The sequence below is a fragment of the Cupressus sempervirens genome, chromosome 4, assembly GCF_028749045.1.
Source record: "Cupressus sempervirens isolate cs-2001-9-10 chromosome 4, ASM2874904v1, whole genome shotgun sequence".
Taxonomy (NCBI): domain Eukaryota; kingdom Viridiplantae; phylum Streptophyta; class Pinopsida; order Cupressales; family Cupressaceae; genus Cupressus; species Cupressus sempervirens.
Window position 1 is genome coordinate 721,165,485 of NC_143121.1, and position 19,010 is coordinate 721,184,494.

Sequence of the window (19,010 nt, forward strand, 5' to 3'; positions counted from 1 at the left end):
AAAAAGATATGGTCTATATGTTAGAGATTATAGATCTAGAAATGATTGACATGACCTGTCTGAGCTATCCCTGGACCTTAACTCTGTGATGGTTTATCTTAAAGCCACCTTCCTCAACAATAGTAGGGATACATTCATTTGGGGGGATTCTTCGAGTGGGAAGTACTCTATTGCCTCAGGATATTTCTCCATATGCAATAGGATGGAGAAGCCAATTTGGGCTAAAGCCTAGATTTCTGGTCTCACTCCTAAAATCAACATTTTCTTCTGGCTTCTCCTGCAAGAAAAAATCCTTACCCTGGATAATTTAGCCAAAAGAGGCCAAATTAGACCCAATAGATGCAGCCTCTACAAACATGACCTAGAAATGGTTAATCATTTGTTCATTCACTTCCCTTTCTCATCCAAGGTGTGGAACCTCCTAACCACAGACCTCAATTTTAGTTGGTGCCCCTCGGTTAGTTTCGAGGAATTGTTCAACCAATGGAGAAGCCACTACTCTGGCATGAATTCACATTTATTTAGCTTATGGATTCTTCCACACTTCTACTGAGGACTTTGGAAAGAGTACAACAATAGAATATTTAGAGAAAGGGAATCTCCAGAATTTATAATTGTTGAGAAAATTGAAGGTCTCACCTTGGAGAACTATGCTATAACCAAGGGTGGAAACATTAAGGAAGTAGGGAATTGTAAGGCTAGAAAGGAAGATAGGGACAAGCGGAGATAGGAATCTAGATGGTCCTTTCCCCATTAGGACTGGCACAAAGCCAACTTTGATGGGGTAGCAAAGGGGAATCCTGGTCCCACTGGAAGTGGAGGCATTATTAAAAATAGTTTGGGCAGAGGAATTACTTTCATATCCTTCCCTCTTGGTCACCAGACCAACCACTTCACTGAAGCTAGTGCAGCCAACCATATTGTTAAACTGGATTTTGCTTCCAGAATTGAGCATCTCTGGGTTGAGGGCGATTCCTTAAACATCATCAACTATATCAAAGGTCTCACCACACCATCCTAGACTATTTCCAATGTCATTGAGGATATGAAATCCAACCTCAACAAGTTCAAAAAGACTTATCTTAGCCATATATTTAGGGAGGCCAACCCAATTGCTGACTAGTTTGCGAATGATGTACTCACAAGAAATTCAGTGATGATGTGGAGGAACAATGATGAATTTTTGGTTTTGGTGACTAAGTTACTCTAGCTAGACTGAATCTAGGGCACAAATATTATTCCTTTTTAATTATGATAGGATTTTCCAAATCGCACGTCAGAAGTAGAGTAATAAGAAGTAATGTGGAGCCCTTTTCAAGATATAATTATGCGTACGAAAGGCTCGCTTTGAAGGGAGGCTCAAACAGAACCACTAAAAATCATAAAAATGTTTTCATTTTTTGCATCCCAACCAATTCTGTGCTCTATAATATTGCTAGTGGTTTCAAGTTTATTGAGCCAAAGACTACCATGGTGGGTGAAAAGATCAAAAGAGAGCCTTCGAAGGAGTTAGAGAGTTTGAAGGAGAAGAAGAAGGTTTGGTACAAGCTCAAAAAAGGTGGAATAACCAAGTTTATGGAGAAGCTACATGGTTTCAATGTTGGGGTTACAAAGGTCAAGGTGGATTCTTGGAGCAATGGGAGAGTTCAAATTGATGGTGTCACCCACCAAATCTCTAAGGGCTTAATCGTAGAGGTGATAGAAATCTCGTTGGATGGCATAAAATTTTATAGGGATAAAAATATGTCATTCAATGTTGTAAATGAATTTTTCAAGGATGATAAGGAGAGAGAAAAGCTCATCAATATTGACACCTACTACAATATTGAATCCATCAAGAAATTATGGAGGTATGTTCTCAGAATCCTCATTGAGTACATCACTCTTGATCCTAGGTTCGATAGGATAAAAACACACAATTTTGTTTTGTTGAACCACTTTAGGCATGGTGTTAAAATTTATTTTCCCTTCTATCTTTATAGTTCCATGTCTAAGGGTATTGAGGGTTTCAAGAAAAAAATTGTTACTAATCCCACCCTCCGCGATGACCTTCTTTTCCTAGTTTAGGAGTTTTTGAAAACCTAAACTAGAGGAAAATCCCTTGGTGATTTGACTAGTGAATTGGAGGATATTGCCAGTTCAAACTCAGAGGATGTTCAAGTCATTAAAATGGAGGATGAGGAAATCCCCACCAAAGCCACCTCTATTGCTCGCAACCCTAGTATGCCCAGTAGAAAGTGTCCTAGAAGCTGCCCCCCTTTCCCCCAAGCCTGAGCCTTAGGAGGAGAAAATTGACAATAGGGAAGAGGAGGAGATGGATACTAATTCAGAGGAAGAGGACAAGGAGCTGGGAAAGGACAATGTGAGTGAGGAGGAGAAGGGGAGGAATAGCGACAAGGAGGAGGCTACCCTTATTTCCCCTTGTGTAACCCCAGGAAAAGAAAGGTTGACCAGGCCTTGATTTAGGAAGAAGCACAGATTCTTGAAACTAATGGCCTTGACCCACCCATATCCCCACCTGAGGAGATGAATGAAATTATGGTGGAAAGAAGTGGGGAGGTGGTAAGGAAGAACAAGAGGAGGGCTTGGAGAAATTTTAACATGTACACAACTAGGTTGGGTATTGTCAGAGAACCCGTGAATATCTAGGTGTTGGAGGACCTTGATGGCAGAACCCACTATGATGAGTTAATTGACCCTGCTATGTTGGTCATCTTTGACAACACATGAGAAACTGGCTTCAATTTCCTAAAAAATGCGAAGAATTTCTTGGTAGACAATTTTCATTCTATCAAATGGTAGTTTTAGGAAATTGAGGCCCTTAAGGAAAAGAACAACCAGGACATTTGTTAGAATAATCGTAAGGTTTAGGAGACCACATGAAAGAATACTACCCTGGTTGGTAACCAGAACATTCATGGCAGATAGGACACTAGGGATGGACAAGAGGAAAAACTCTCCTTAGTTGAACAAAAATTCCAAAAGTTTGAATCCATCCACTAGGTGCTAACTAAAAAAATTGTGGACACCCTACACAATCTAAATGAGAAAATTGTAAACTTGGGTGACTCTCTAATGAGAGTTGGCTTAGGTAGGGAGACTATACAGAAGATTGAGATGATTTCGAGCAACTGGAGTTTTCTCAAACTAAAGCTAGGGACTAGATGAACAAGACGAACCAGATGGAGACCCAGAATAGGAAACAAGAAGGAGCAGATAGTCAAAAGGACAACAAAGCTGCAAAAAATCTATAGGACCTAGAGAAGGACAACCAATAGTCTGCTTCACTTTTGGTTTTTTCTTTGTTTTGGTTTCTAGCCTTTTCCTCCTAGCCTCGGGCATTTTGTCAATTTTTGGCTTTTAGCAGTAGTCTCTTATTAGCTAGACTTTTTAATTTTCTTTTTATTATGCTATAAACTTTTGGGTTTCAGAATCGGTGTAAAACATGTTTTACTTGATAAAAAAATTTCTACCTCGAGCCCTATATATTGGATTTTTTTTTTTTTTTTTTTGGTCAAATGTCATTCTTATATTATAGGGTGATCCCACAATAATGGGTTCCACATTTTGACCAATTTTGACATTGAAATCAATATTTTTGCAACAAACGTCACATTCAAGTGATTATATCTCCAAAACTATAAATAATTTCAAGATGACATAAACTAGTGATTTTGAGTACTTTATTCCTACTTTGTAATCATATTTTTTAATCTAAAAAAATAAATTATTTATGTCAATTTTTTTTTATCTTCTCTGAAAAGTGGTACATAATAAAATTCAATATTTTAAAAAGTGATAGTCCATTTGACACACATAAATTTTTTTCTAGAAATGATAATGAAGTAATTTTTTTGATGTTAGATTTGTAACATCAATATCCAGAGGATGCATTCGGTTTGATTTATTTCAAGGTTGAATATTGTATAGTTTATGAAATTTTGAAGTGACATGAACCATAATTCAAACATACATTCCGTTTGACACAGATAATTTGAAGTCAATTTATCATAAACCTTTTTTCTTTTTTTTTGAGTAGAAAGGTATCTCAATAAGCCAGTTCCTCCATATTTTTCAAAAAAAATTTGACCTAATTTACTAATTTTCTCGAGGTGTCAAAGTTCGTTGATGTTCAATCGGTAATGAACCTATAATGAGTTAAACTCATATTTGAAAGTCTTAATGATTAAATTATGTATTAAAATTATAGACATTGGAAAGCTTGCTCCCAGTAGCACATTTTCACATATTTTATTTTATAGTAGGAGATCATTCTCTTGCAATTATGGAAGTAAAAAGAGTAAAAAAAAATGAAAAAAAGGTTAAAAGTTTTGTGATTTTGTATGTTCGTGCGAACATAGCATTCGCGCGAACATGGTGTTCGTACGAACATGTTTACCATGTTCACACAAAAATGCTTATCATGTTTGTGTGAACATATTTATCGCATATGTTCGTGGGAACATGATTTATAAAAAAGTTCGCACGAACATAATACGTATGTTCACGCAAACATATGGTAAACTCAATTTCTCATTTTACAATTTTTTTCATTTTTGTTCGTCCCACTAAAGTGGAACCCATTATTGTGGGTTCACCCTATATAGATATCATATCAAGTCATCAATTAATAATTTAACCTGTAGTAACTTGAAAACACTATTTCATTTGCATACTCTAACACAAGCCTAACCATTACTCAATCCTCCTAATATCCAACTAAGAAGGAAAAAATACTATTAAATCTCAAACAAGCATTCCCCATACTAATTAAATGTTCAAACTAAGAAGAAATACCTTAATGCTAAGTCCAATTAAATATCACCTAAACACAATTACTAAATTGAACACATAAATATTATCCACTAAACTAGGATACTTATCACCTAAACTCCTACTAACTAAACCTTATGAAAATGAATCTTAGATAATAAATTACTGAAATCCTATTTTAAAATTCCTAACCATATACTAAATTTTTTTACAAATTACCTAACTAAAATTTTAAAAAATAAACTAAACTACTTAAAATCTAACACAACTCACTAAGAAAAAATATCCTAACCTTAACACTTAACATATCCTAACTACTAACTAACTTTCTTACTTCCTAAAAAATCTACTAAAAACTAATTTACAACACTAAAATCAAATATAACTTAATACTAAATAAAACTAACCCACTAACTCTCAACTCCAACTAACCTCACAAATTCTAACATTAACTTACTAACTATACCCTAAACTAACTGCTAACCCAACAATCCATCACCAACCCTTCCAAGCTCGTCAAGATGTCCTCCAAGGTTTAGCATGGTGTCCCAAGGAGATAATGTGCTGCCCAACCTGCATACATGCTGCCCAAGCTATTTTAGGGAGGTACAAATGGGTGAGGCGTATGTTGATTTGACAAAAGTCAACAAGATCTTGTCCACCAATCAGATTTTGAAGTGGGGAGGTAAAGGAGTTAAGTTTATATTAATGCAAACACATTTACCTTGCTCAACCCACAACTAAGTACACATGGTAGTAGAGCATGATTTAAAATGCATGAGGTAAGGGGAGGAATAAAGATAAGTGGTAGCTTAGGTGGGTTTGGGAAGAGATAGGATAGAGTAGTTATTACAAAAATATTTGTGGGTGGGACTTTAGGTAGGGTAAGATAATCTTTCTTTATACAATATGGATATTATTACAATTATTTTCTTTTGTTTAATTAATTTATAATATTAATTTAATTAATAACAAAAGGTAATAAAAAGATCTAAAAGGAATATGCCCTATTGCAAATGGGATTTCTTTCTTTCTTCATACAAAAGGCAGAGAGTTTTAGCTCTAAGAATGAACAATTTTCTCAAGACCCATTTTTTCTTCTAAGTGTTAAATTTTGAATGCAAATTGTTTTTTCATGGCAAGGGTAGTATATATATTTTTTAATTTGATTTATAACAAAGGGGCTTAATGTAATGCTTGAGTATTTGAATAGGAGTGTTATGCTTCCTGATAAACACTAGAATACAAATGAAGTACCAATCATAATATTGAATTTTCTTAACATATTTTAAACTCAAATTGCATAACTCAATGTATATCATCATTTTATCTAATTAACACTAATCAAATGAGCACTATTTTGAACCATAGGAATGCAATAGAAAAGGTTAAAACATCATTGTATCCACTTTCCAATAAACAAATGCATATAAACTGAATTGCAAGAAATATCATATGAAAGGAACATACTCCATTTTTATTTTTAAATTCAATCATCTAACTCAAGGACTTCCTTAGGAAAGAACCAGGGAAGAAAGCTCGAGATCATAGTCATTTCCACAATAAGTTTAACATTAACATTTTTACAATAGGATCTTAATCCCAAGGAGAAATCTCCCAACACATTTTGAAATTAAATAGCAACTTTGAATTTCTTGATTGGTTCAACAACATGATAGCCATTTCAAAAATTTGCAAACACATCAAGGTAACCATGGAGAGAATGAAACTAATCGGGAGACAAACAATTTTAACATGAAGACATAATCAATCATTTACTCCCATCTAGGTTTGCACAATAGGTTCATCATTGAACCGGACTAGGGAGAAGGTGGATTTTTCTAATAGGAGACATCGGTGACAACACCATAACAAGTCCCCTTTCAGAGCTATAATATCAACAACTTTTGCTTTTCCATTTCTTAAATTCCAAACTCAAAACATGGTTTTTGTTGATGAGTAGGGGCCCATAACATCTTATTCTCTCCCTCTCCTCATCCTAAGAAGAGAATCTACACTATCAGAGTCCAACTAAAGATGTCCTCCCATACATGGCTACTTTTTCCCTTTTTGAGGGTGAGTAATGCCAATGCAACCCAGACAATCCCTTCGAAAGTTAAAGCAAAATACTAAGGAAAAACATTTAAGAAAAATCCATTTCAATCCCTCCCAAACATATTCTTCAAACATACGAACATACATATGCAAGAAAACTACTTAAGCATGAAACACAACATGAACAAAAAAAGCTTGAGGGACTCCTACCTTTATAATAAGGTTATGGAAAATGAATAATTTGAGATGACCTTCCCTTCCTTTTTCCTTCTCCTTCAATCTTGAATTGCTCTCTAAAACTAGAGGTTGGTTAAACACTCTTTCTCTCTCAAATTTTCCGCTAAATAGGATTGTAACTCAACTACCTCCAAAATGCAATAACTCCCCCACTTGCCTAAAGGCTTCTAGAGTCTTCTAACTCAATTTTTCATAAGGATAACCTCAAGGTGAAGTTTAACTTATCCAACTAATATAAAAACATTCAATTTTCACAATAAAGAAAAAATGGGATATTTGAGTGACCACAAAAGTGAACAAAAAGGGCTAGAGGGGTGGAAATTTCTCCCAACCCATACCCATACCCCTTAGGTACTTAGTTTTCATGAATTTTGACTTCTAGGACTAATTAGGGATCTATCAAAAAGCTTAAAATTTTTGAATTTTCTAACAACCCTCAAAAATGCAAATTAATTACTGGGTATGTGTAGGATCATGGTCAACCAAACTATGCTCTTAAGTGGCAATAAAAATTTTTAAAAATAAGGGTTATGTCAACTTGATGTGCAATTTTCTACTTGTTATTAACTTTATATCAAAAAGTTAAGAGAAAAGAATATTTAGAAAATTGAATATAGTTTCTAAACTACTAGGAATTATCTCAAAAAAATAAAAATTTATTAATCAAAATTTTGAATTTTAATGCAATATTACAAAAACTTTAGAACAAAAATAAAGTAGATGTATGTCTAATTGCCTTAATCAAAATCAAATGATAATATTTTTTAATAATATTCTAGATATAAGTTGTAGACTCATGCCTAGATGTGACACATATTTTTGGGTATTTTTATTTTAATTAAATAATTAATAATTAATTTTTGACTTTAGTATTTTTGGAATAAAAAACTCTCATGTCTGACCACCTTAACTAATTCAAAACTCTGCAAAATTCATTTTTTCATTTTTTTCCTTGTAGTAGAAGAAACATAGAATGTGATGCATCTTTTGGATTTAAAAAATGTTGTACCATTTGAAAGTTATAGTTGTTTTTCAAGTAGTGTGTCAGTTAGCACTTTATATGTAACTCCATTAGAAAATAAGTAATAATTACTTACTAAACTCATAATTTGGCAAGCCTTATATTTATGGAAATATAAGAACATTCTTAAGAAACCCTTTTCATTTCATCAAATTTTGATGGAAAAAAAGTCATCAGCTACATGTTTGAAGTAAAAATCACATAAAAATAGGTCAAAAGCACATTTTAAGGATGTTTTTAGAATTGACCATATAGGTTTGGTATCAAAAGATATAGTAGACCTTATGAAGATAATAATTATTTTCATTTAATATCAAGGTGGGTGGGAAAAAAGTTGGAATAGATTTTGAAATAGTTTGAGATATTTTAGAACTACAGATTTTTCAGATCACCACTTTTTGGCAAACCATGATCTTGCACATACCCCACTAATCTTGATTAGGGTAATTAATCTTGATTACTAACTGATTAGTAAAAAGGTCACTAACCTAGTCCAGCTTAGATCTTCAGGTTACTTGGTTACTGCTACTTATCATTTTGAAATGCATATACAAGTTACAAGTGTCACGTGACACTATAAAATCACTGTTACAAAATATCAATACTTATTGATTACAGAATGATACATTCATTCAATTCATGATACAAATAAAATACAAACAATGGGATCTGCATCTTTTATTTGACTCAACCCTAGTTTCCACAAACAATACATAGGGCTTAGTTCTAATTCTCTATTAGATTCCTTGGTTAATAAATCCTACACACTTATTTCACACATTAGTAGCTCAAAAAGATCACATGCATATATATATATATATATATATATATATATATATATATATATATATATATATATATATATATATATATATATATATAACTCATTAGGACTATTGGTCTGATTTTTTATGTATCAAATTTTCTTAGAATCATGGTAAAAAAAATTAGATGAGATTTTTTTTGTTAAGTCATAGGGTTTTAGGTTTTGGTTTAGTATATTTTGATGCATTTAAAATCTATGAAAAACCCTAGGTTTGGCTTCTTAAGTTTTATCCTGGTGCAAAATTTATTTTTTTTTAAATAAGGAGTGAATATTCTTTTCCCACCTTCTTGAACGTCGTTGTTGAGTCTTTTTTGAAAGGGGTTTTTATCCTACTATCGGATCTATTTTGAATCTATGGTTGTCGAATACTCACTATGGCAAGATGCTCACATGTTACGCATAGCGAGGTAGTGACCATCGGAGAATTATGTGTGATACTGAAAAGTCAAATTTGATGCTGCAAAATGTGTTAACATGAAGACATTATGACCACGTGCTATGTCCCAGGGCTATTAGCTTCAAGAAGAAATGCACGTGGAAAAAACTTGCAAGTGGTGTCATCGGAGTTCAAATTTATCTACTCGGGCCTATCGAAGAAGCAACGAGTTAGAATAGTAGGCCTCTGCTACTAGTGACTCAACTAGCTGGGTTATGAATCATTCCCCCTTTCCTTCCCCTGCCTTTCTCATCTATGTATTAACAACCATGTGACTTATCGATGGCGATATAGCGAATGCCCAGATTTTGCAAAAGATGACATTCTTTTGAAGTAAGAAGTGATTTTGAAGATCCTGAGGAAGATATGATACATGCTTCACTTTTATTTCTTTGTAGATTATGTCATTCATAGTTCTTTTTTTGTGCATCATTTTTAATGGTGACCGGGAGGTCGCTATATCGCTAGCCGAATAGTTGGTAATTTTGCCAGTAGCGATGTAGCGACTGTTCAAAAAGTGGTGATGTAACAAAAAACCCTCAAAGGTGGCCCCTGAGCAAGTGACATGAAAAAGCTGAACTATGCAGATCAAATGACACGATGGTATCTTACCAAGCAATTGTAAACCAAATTTTTTGAATGTGTCAGAATTCGCTATATCACTAGCTGGGTAGTTAGTGATTTTTTCAGTAGCAATGTAGCGACTTGCCTGAAAATAATAATCACGAAAGGGCCAAGGACACAAGATGTCAACATGGGTTTAAAATAATATATATGTGTGTGCCAGCATGTTAAGCCAGCTCAACAATAGCAGTACTTGGACCCACCTGCCATATGAAGAATTTTGATCATCAGATCATGCATGTATTGATTATACTCATTAACTCACTATGGAAAGATGCGCAAAGATTATGTATAGTGAGTTAGTGAATGAGGGGCCCACCATTGTTCTCTTAAAGGTTGTTTTAAATATTTGCCACACGATTAAAGAAAAATAAATGGTTGTCGCATACTCCCTATAGAAAGGTGCTTGAAAGTTAAGTATAGTGAGGTAGCGAGTTGATGACACGTGTCCTCAGTCATCCATGGGCCTAGTTTCAAACACCATTATTGAAGGAAAGGTACAGATGGAGGCATTTTATTGGCTTGACTACTAGCATGTTAAGAAGAAAACAGAGTTAGCCTAGTTTTCATCCTTGGATCGTAGGATTTTTCAAGGATCAACAACACACATTTAAAAGAAAGTGTGATGCCACTCTGTTTTTCTATTCTGCACATTTATGATAAATGAAAGCTTCACATGTGGGAGAAACAAAGTATAACATAGGAGATTTTCATTAATTGCAGTCCCCTGCAAACAAAGATTGCAAGTTTTTTGAGAACAAGAGCCTATTGATTATATTGTGTTAAGCCTGGTAAAGATGTGAAGCTATTCCTACAATGTTTGAGATCAATTATAGAAGTTCAGAGAAAAACAAGTTCAGCAAGTCAAGTAAGTACTCATAGTACAACCTCTATGGCATTCTAGTTCTTTCAAAACTATCAAGATGCCTCCTAAGAAAGCATTTTCTGGGAAAATTAATTATCTGGATAGGAATGTCCACGATGATTTATTAGAATTACTCCCAAAATCCACTATAGAGCCTGAACAAGTTAAAAGGTTAATTTCCTTAAACCCTAGGCTTAAAATTGTTGATGGCTTATATGATAAGGGGAACTAGGTTAGGGATGCAACAACTACTCAAACTAGTCTTATCTTGTTTAAAAAATGGTTTTCAGAAAGGAAGTTGTTTGCCCCGCATGCTAATGTCTGAAATTTTGATTTGGGAAAGTTAGTAGTTTTGAGTGTTTTCATGGATTATGATTTTCTTCAAGCCATTGCCAATAATTATGACAAAGCCATTAGGGTTGTAAGAAGAAAGGATGGTGTGCCTCTGATCTTAATTAGTCCTAAAGAAATTAGAGAGGTTTTTCACCTAGAACCATTGTAAGATTACCATGTGCAAATCAATCTGCCAGAATTAGAGAATGAATACAAAAAAAAGAAGGATGTAATTAGGGGAGGTGCTCTAAGGGCACATATTGGTACAATAAGAACTTTTCTAGTAATTACTATAGCCTCTAAAGAGCCTTTTAGGAAGAGTCTTTTCACATCCTGGGCTATAGAGATATACAATACCTTGTGCCAAGTTTTTGGTGAAGATGAGCAGGAGTTCATGCCCATTGGCTTCATGTACATGATGGTTCAAATTGCTTCCTTTAGTGTAGATGTTATTTTTGATTTTGCTTCCTTTTTGGCTGAAGAAATTCACATTGGTTTAGTTGGGATTTCAAAGGGCAAGGTGGAGAAAAATTTTGGCCACTACTCTCTATTAATGCATATGTTTTTGTTCAAAGGAGTGGCATATTTTGGTAATGAGATGGAACTGAATGGAGAGGAGAATGGGGAAACACTGCCAGTCTAGTTGTGGAGCACAGATATGACTTGGGATGCAAGTAATGCCAATTTTGTCAGATTTTATAGGTATTTTGCTTCTAAATTGAGATGCCTCATAATGAGTGACAATCCTAGAATCCCTAAGGTACTAATGAGTCTCATCATGCCTATGGATAACCCCCATAATTTGAAAGTTTCACATAATTGGGGAGATATCATCCCTTACTCTGTTTCTACTATTTTCAAAATCTATGGTTTTAAAGAGAGTACTCATGCCTTGCCTTACCAAGTACCTTTGAAGGTAGGAATGGCTGAAGTTTTGTGGCAATTAGGAGGAGTAGAAGAAATGTTTTTGTTAAAAAGGAAATTAGGGTCAATTTTCCCTACCTGCACAGTGGCCCATTAGTTTGTGATTACCTAAGGAGGTTGGCTCTTTTTGCATAAAATTTTGGAGCAGTATATGATGGCTATCTCTCATCCCCATTTTTGTGATTCTAAGGGATTTTTCAATCAGACATTGAGGCATAGAATTAAGCTGGAACAGGTCAAGCATGATTCTTATTATCCATAGGACATTATAAGGAATGAATTCTCATTGTAGGAGTAGGAAAGTAAAAAGGAAAAATAGAGAGTTTACTCCTGGGTCCTAGAATTCATTCATTGCTTTGATCAGAAATGTAATCCTTTAGATAATGCTAATATAGAGGCTGACAAAATAAGTAAGCTCATGAATAACTTCCCTAAAGTAATGGAAGTTATGAATGAGAAGAAATAATTTTTTATTGATTCCTATCCTGATAAGGCCAGAGAAGTCATGAGGAGATTGGCTTTCAGTCCAAATATAGGAGCTGGTCAAATAATTCTACAAAAGAAGCTTGGGTATACTATAATTTAGAATAAAAGGGATCCTGTAGATAAGGGCAAGAAAATAATAGGGTCCACTGGTACAGCCCAAGAGGAGAGACTTGATGAGCCTAGTCGCAAGAGGCAGAAGGTAATAACAGAAGAAAGGCCTCAATTTGAAGAATATTCACCCATGCAATCCCCTTTGAGGATTGGAGAAGAGCAACTCACTAGTGAACAAATTGAACAAATGGGATCACAGGGAGGCATTTTTATTACTCAAGTAGAATTAAATGAGTGTAACCCTCTAGAACCTCCCCTCCCAAGTTTGTATCTAATAATAGCTGATTATTGAGGCAGGGAATTGGACCCTATATTAGAATAGGCATGTCATCAATATTTGGTTGATGACAGTTTTGTGAAATGTAGGGCTTTTTAGCAGTTTGCATGGAGGGCAAACATGAACATTTTTTAGGAGAAATGTAAAAGGTTGAAAATAGAGTATCCAAAAATGGATGAAACCTCCATGTAGAACCAAACTAAAGAAGAAATGATAAGAAAATTGTAGAATATAAGCCCTGAGGAGGGGAGGAAAATGATAAAGGCATCTAACATTTTATTATTGCCTAATTGGGACATTGCAGTTGCATTGATTTTCAATTCTATTTCTAATAAATTGGAGTTGCAAGACCCAAATAAAAGAGACTTCCAAGGCACTGTATTCATTGAAGATCAAGCTGCATTGGTCAGTTGGTCATTGAGAAAAGGATCTATAGCCACATCATCGTAGCCAGATGAGTCTGGGTTGATGGGAAATATACTTGTAAGAAGGGTTGTTGATACCTCACATGTGCAGGCAGCATATTGGAATGTGGATTCTTCCAAGATTCTTTTGGCCACTGCTAAGAAGGAGGAACAGAGTATGTTTGAGTTACAGAATAAATATGAAACAATTCTTGAGGCCTATAATAAGGAGCTAAGAAGGAGAATTGAGCTTGAAAACAAGCTAATGGGGAAGTCCACAAGGCCAAGAATAACATACTCCCATCCTCCAGTGGAATCATTAAATCCACCCCCCTTGTAGAAATACTAGACACACCTCAAAGGCTAGAATATTACACAGCTGAGGATTTTGAGGAAGAGAAAAGAAAACTATGGGCCTTGCATGTAGAGTTAAATATGTAGTATAAGGATAAGCTTAGAAAGGCTCTAATGTATTTAGTGGATAAAATTGAATGGCCCTTATTCTTTGATCAGTTGGCAAGAGTAATAAGTATATGGGAGGAACTGAAAACCCATGATGAAACAATCAAAACTATTGTTAGTAAGTGGGGAAAAAGGGAAAAAGAAATCACCCTTTTATATTATTCAGTTATAAGGTCTTCCCATGACCATATTGAAAAATTGTATGATATTGCTAATGACCTATCAGATTTTGATAATAGGAGAGTTGCTCTGCAACTGAAAATTGTTTCTTATTTGAATAAGTACAAGAATAAAAAATTTGATCTGTTTCCTTGTGCCTTGGATAGAAAGAATAAATTGAAAAAATAGGGATGAATGGAGTAAAGAACTAGATGACCTTTTCTACATAAGGATAAATAAAGTTATGAATGAAAAGGGATATGCTTGGTGGGCCACCACGACAGAGGAATTGGTTAAAGTCCAATTTTTTTTAATCCTTTGAAGCAAGAATTTGTTGGTTTTGAAAAGGAGGCTAATTATATATTATAGAAACATGATGATATCATATAGTTTAGCTGGCTGGATGATATACAATTTAACACCTAGATGGCAGATATTCCTTTGGATAAGCAATTAGAAGAAGGCAGTTCAAATGATGATGAGGAACAAAAAGGTGAGGTGTAGGTCATTGATACATCAGTACCAGAACTAAAGAAAGAAGAAGGTGAAAAAGTAATAGTGCCTGCTCAAGGTGAAAGCAATGAAAACCCACAGGAAAAAATTTATTTAGAGGCATCACAAGATAACCCTTCAATGGCTAGCTTGGTAGCCACGTATTCTAAAGATCTGGAATAGTGAGAGATAAATCAAAAGTTGATGATTTACAACAATAATAGGAACAGGCTTACCTAAAGAATATTTGATGTGCTTGGCATTCTATTGTGACCATTTTTGTTTTTTGTATGATGTTTTGTTTCTTGGACACTTGTCAAAACACAATTTTCGTTTGCTTGGTGCAACTCATGCTATATAAATGAGTTTTCAAGGCATTGTGAGGGTCTAAAAATTGTAGAATTTTTGTGTTTCTCAAGAAAAGTACATTCAGTCAGTCCAATAGTATGTAGGTTTTCTGAGTTTTCCTCCAATTGTACTCTCTAATAACATACTGAAATGACAGAAAAGGAAATCTGTGTTGGGTTTTCAATTGGTTTCTATTGGTCATTGTATTAGTCATCTAGGGGTATTTACAGTATATTTGTGTCATCAATTTGTGTCTCCTTTTTATGGGTTTTTCTACTTTGAAGTCATTTTAAATAAGGTTTAATTTGGTTGAATGCAATCTGGATGGGTTGTATGCTGATATCATAGTTTCTTTTAATTCAAGGAATTATATAAATGCTTCAATGAGTTAGTAGGGTTTATGAGTTTATAGAAAGGATATTTCATATGAATGGAAATGGGTGATTACAACTGATTAATTCATTTACAAGTTATTTTAATTAGATCTCCCACCAATAGTCAATTGTTTTCCCAATGGATAAAGTACTGGTCATATAAGTCAGAAGTGAACAAGGATAAATTATGTTTCTGCACATCAAACCAATTATAAAATAAAAATAATTTTTAATTCAATTGTGTTTAAAGTTATATATACTGGTCAATACTCATTTATATCTATTCTTTGAGTCTTAGGTAGCTGCTATTTTCAAGAATATTTGTAAATTCAAGGAGAAAGATGACCAGATCTATTGATAAGGGATGCATTCAAGTTTGAGAACATTAAAAGAAGTAAAAATTAGAATCATTCCTAGGTATAACCACTTTACTTTTACAGAGCCTAAAGAGTAGAAAACCACCAATGGTTTTGTCGAAGTTGGGTCCAAATGGTTTACTTATGTAGCTGATAATAGGAATTGGTTGATCCTTAAGTTATATGAGTGTTATCATTCTAGTATTCAACATTTTTTTGTTCTATAGTTTGAAACACCAACAAGGATAATTACATAAATTAAAACATAAATCTTTCATATAAATAACCCTTTCTAATTTCAGCACACAAACTTAGTCATCACTAATTACATAATCAATATGACATAACTTTATTCATTAATTTAGATTAAAATACTAGAATAATTATCATTAGGCATGCATATAATTAAACATCATAAACATCATCAATAGGGCATATTGAACTATCTAAAAGCATAAACCTAATCATTGAGGTACCAAAATCAACACCCTCATCATCAAGTGAAAATGCCTTATATCATTGTTAGTGAAATTTTAATGTTTAAATAGTCGAGATAATGTACTAGTTCTCAAATCCCTGAGTATTAAAATATGGATGTATCAACTACTCTCAATTTCATTAGGAAATTCAGAACATAAAATATTACTTCATATTTGATTCAATCTCCTATGATGGTTTTAACAGAAGATTCATATTTGATAAGTACATACAAAGAGGGACCTTACATCCTCCCCCACTAGCCTTTGACTTCCTCCAAGAAGTCAGACAACTAAAATGTTCATTTTATGCTACATCTTGTCTAGACTTATTCCAAGATTTACTCTTATAAAAAAGAATGATTAAAAATTCACATATATACGTAGGGACGATAACATATATGCCTAATTATTCTTACTAATAGTGAAGTTAAATCCAAAACCCTAACATGGTTACATTTTCCAGGGTCAAACACTTCTTATAACATATAGGTCACATATAAACAACCTTCTAATCTGGTATAAGATACTTATAGAGTCTCTAATAATAACAATATCATAAGATACTCTAAATTCCACATACCCACTCATTGGGGTAACAGCGATACAAGACTCCTTTAAATGAGGTTTCTTATAATGCAAAATGGATCTTTATTGAAGGTTAGTCACTTTTCCTTTAGAATTTCCATGACATACTGATTTCTTGATAGGATACTAAATCGTCTATCGCTACACCTGCACCTTTTTATCTAGAAGTCCATTCAGTTAACTTGTAATCTTAACCAAATTTATGTTGGGGTGAAATTTCATTACTCATAATAGTCAATGGATAACACTAGTCCTATTCTCAAAGTCCTAGGAGAGGGTGGGGCATGAATAGTCTCACTAATAACCCCACACCCTATTGTTGTGCATCCACATGATTTTTGGGAATACCTTTGATAGGCTCATCATATGTCACTTTGCCAATAAAATTTACAAGAAAGTACCTCAAAATTTAAATTCAACATCAAGGATGAAACATCCAATGCAAAAAGTTTGAATCAAAATAAATAAAGAGTGGCCACAATAGAAAATTTTTAATTAAGAAATAAAGACATAACCAAGAGGTAAAATAAAATCATCAATAATATAGTTGGCTAAACAACACCACATCACACTGATGGCAAAAAGGGAGAACATTAAGAGTACCAAAATCTAAAATCAAACAAATAAGGAAATAAATCCAATTACTAACATAATGCAGCCATACTAGGGTCACCAAGGAAAATGAGGAATCTTAGGTCTTCCAAATATTTTGTAGGGATTTTGATTTGAAATTAGGTGGTGGTCTAACAAACATGTCACTCAAACTGTGATTGATCCCACATACTAACTATATAGCTCACTTTATCGACATAACCATCTAATAAGGGTTTACTGTACCAAGGGGTTTGGCCTAACCACAACTTGCTCAAAAATGCAAATGCAAGGATACTAATATAAGTCCCCTTCAATCCTCTTTTTGTTGCATTGGTTTCTTTTTGAATAATCTAACCTATGGGGCCCTTAGTGTCAGTAGATTTGTACTCTGAGTTACAGTTACAATATAAAATCTCTTATCCTTAATTCACTATAATTATATATTATGGATCCTACCCATAATCTTTCTTAGGTCAAATTCACCACAATATACCAGCTGAAGTTGTGTTATCACTCTCACCAAATTTGGTATGATATTGTATACATATATACATCACTGCCCATGTTATTCCATTTTTTACACAAGTTCTAATTATCATCTAAGAATGTACTAAATTCTATTGTTCTTATCTATAATTCCATATTCTATGTCTCCATGAATGAATTTATGATTTCATCCTTAGGTTGTAGGTTTACAACTAGGTAGGTATAGCACTATTATTAGGATGTTTCCAATGTTTACTCAACTATCTCCTTGCTGATGATATAGGTCATCATCATTATTCTTATCATACCTCGTGGCTTATAATCTGCTTTATTTCTTAACTCTAATACCTAAACCTTTAGTTCATGTTAGGTTGATGACCTCATCACGAATTTACTTGCTCTATATTGTAGGGTTATAAATGGTCCAAGAATTTCAATACCAAAGTCTACGAGTATTCACTTGATAGTTAAAACTTAGTATTACTCATGCTTATACAATAAGCCTATTAACATAACTAGACTCACATAACCCTAACTCAGAAGTTTACATTTTCTATCTTATCAATTCAATGATATATGTTACATACTTCTTGTCATTTAACTTTATTCTTAGCACCATATATTTAGATTGATTTATTCCCTAATTATAATTCCATTCCTCATAGTAGACTGAGATAGTCACTTTTCTTTGTGTGTTCCTAGATATCTCACTTGTTGAATAGATTCTTGTATTAGTAATCTTATCGTTCGGTGTTTCCAAAGGTTACTTGTAGATTCCAATTTAGATTTCTTTTTCTTTTTGAGGATTACTAGAACAATACATTTTAAATTTGTAATAGGTTAGACGTATCCCAATAACTTGTTAATGTGATATACTCTTCAAGTGTTACCTTCCTATTTATTCACCATTCATTTTATCTATTCAATATATCAACTCAAAGGTACAAAATTACATTATGAAGATCATAGATTTCCTTTGCTTATGTTTGTAATGTCTAATTCAATAGTGGTCTACTTGATCACTTCCATACTTGAACTGAAAAAAAATTCCATGAGTGATTGGGTCAAGTAAAAATCTGACTTCTACTCCAAACGATGTGAAACACTTTCTCTTTGATTACTAGGTTATGTACTCATTTCCACTCTCCTGATACAAAGTTGTTTTAGGGCTCTTAATTTCGTTTTCCCTCAAGGTGGTCCTGTTTAAAAAAATTTCAAATTCTTGATGAGATCATAATCTACTTTAATATAAATGTAATATTCTTACATTTAATCATTCATTTCAAGTCATTAAGACTGGGTT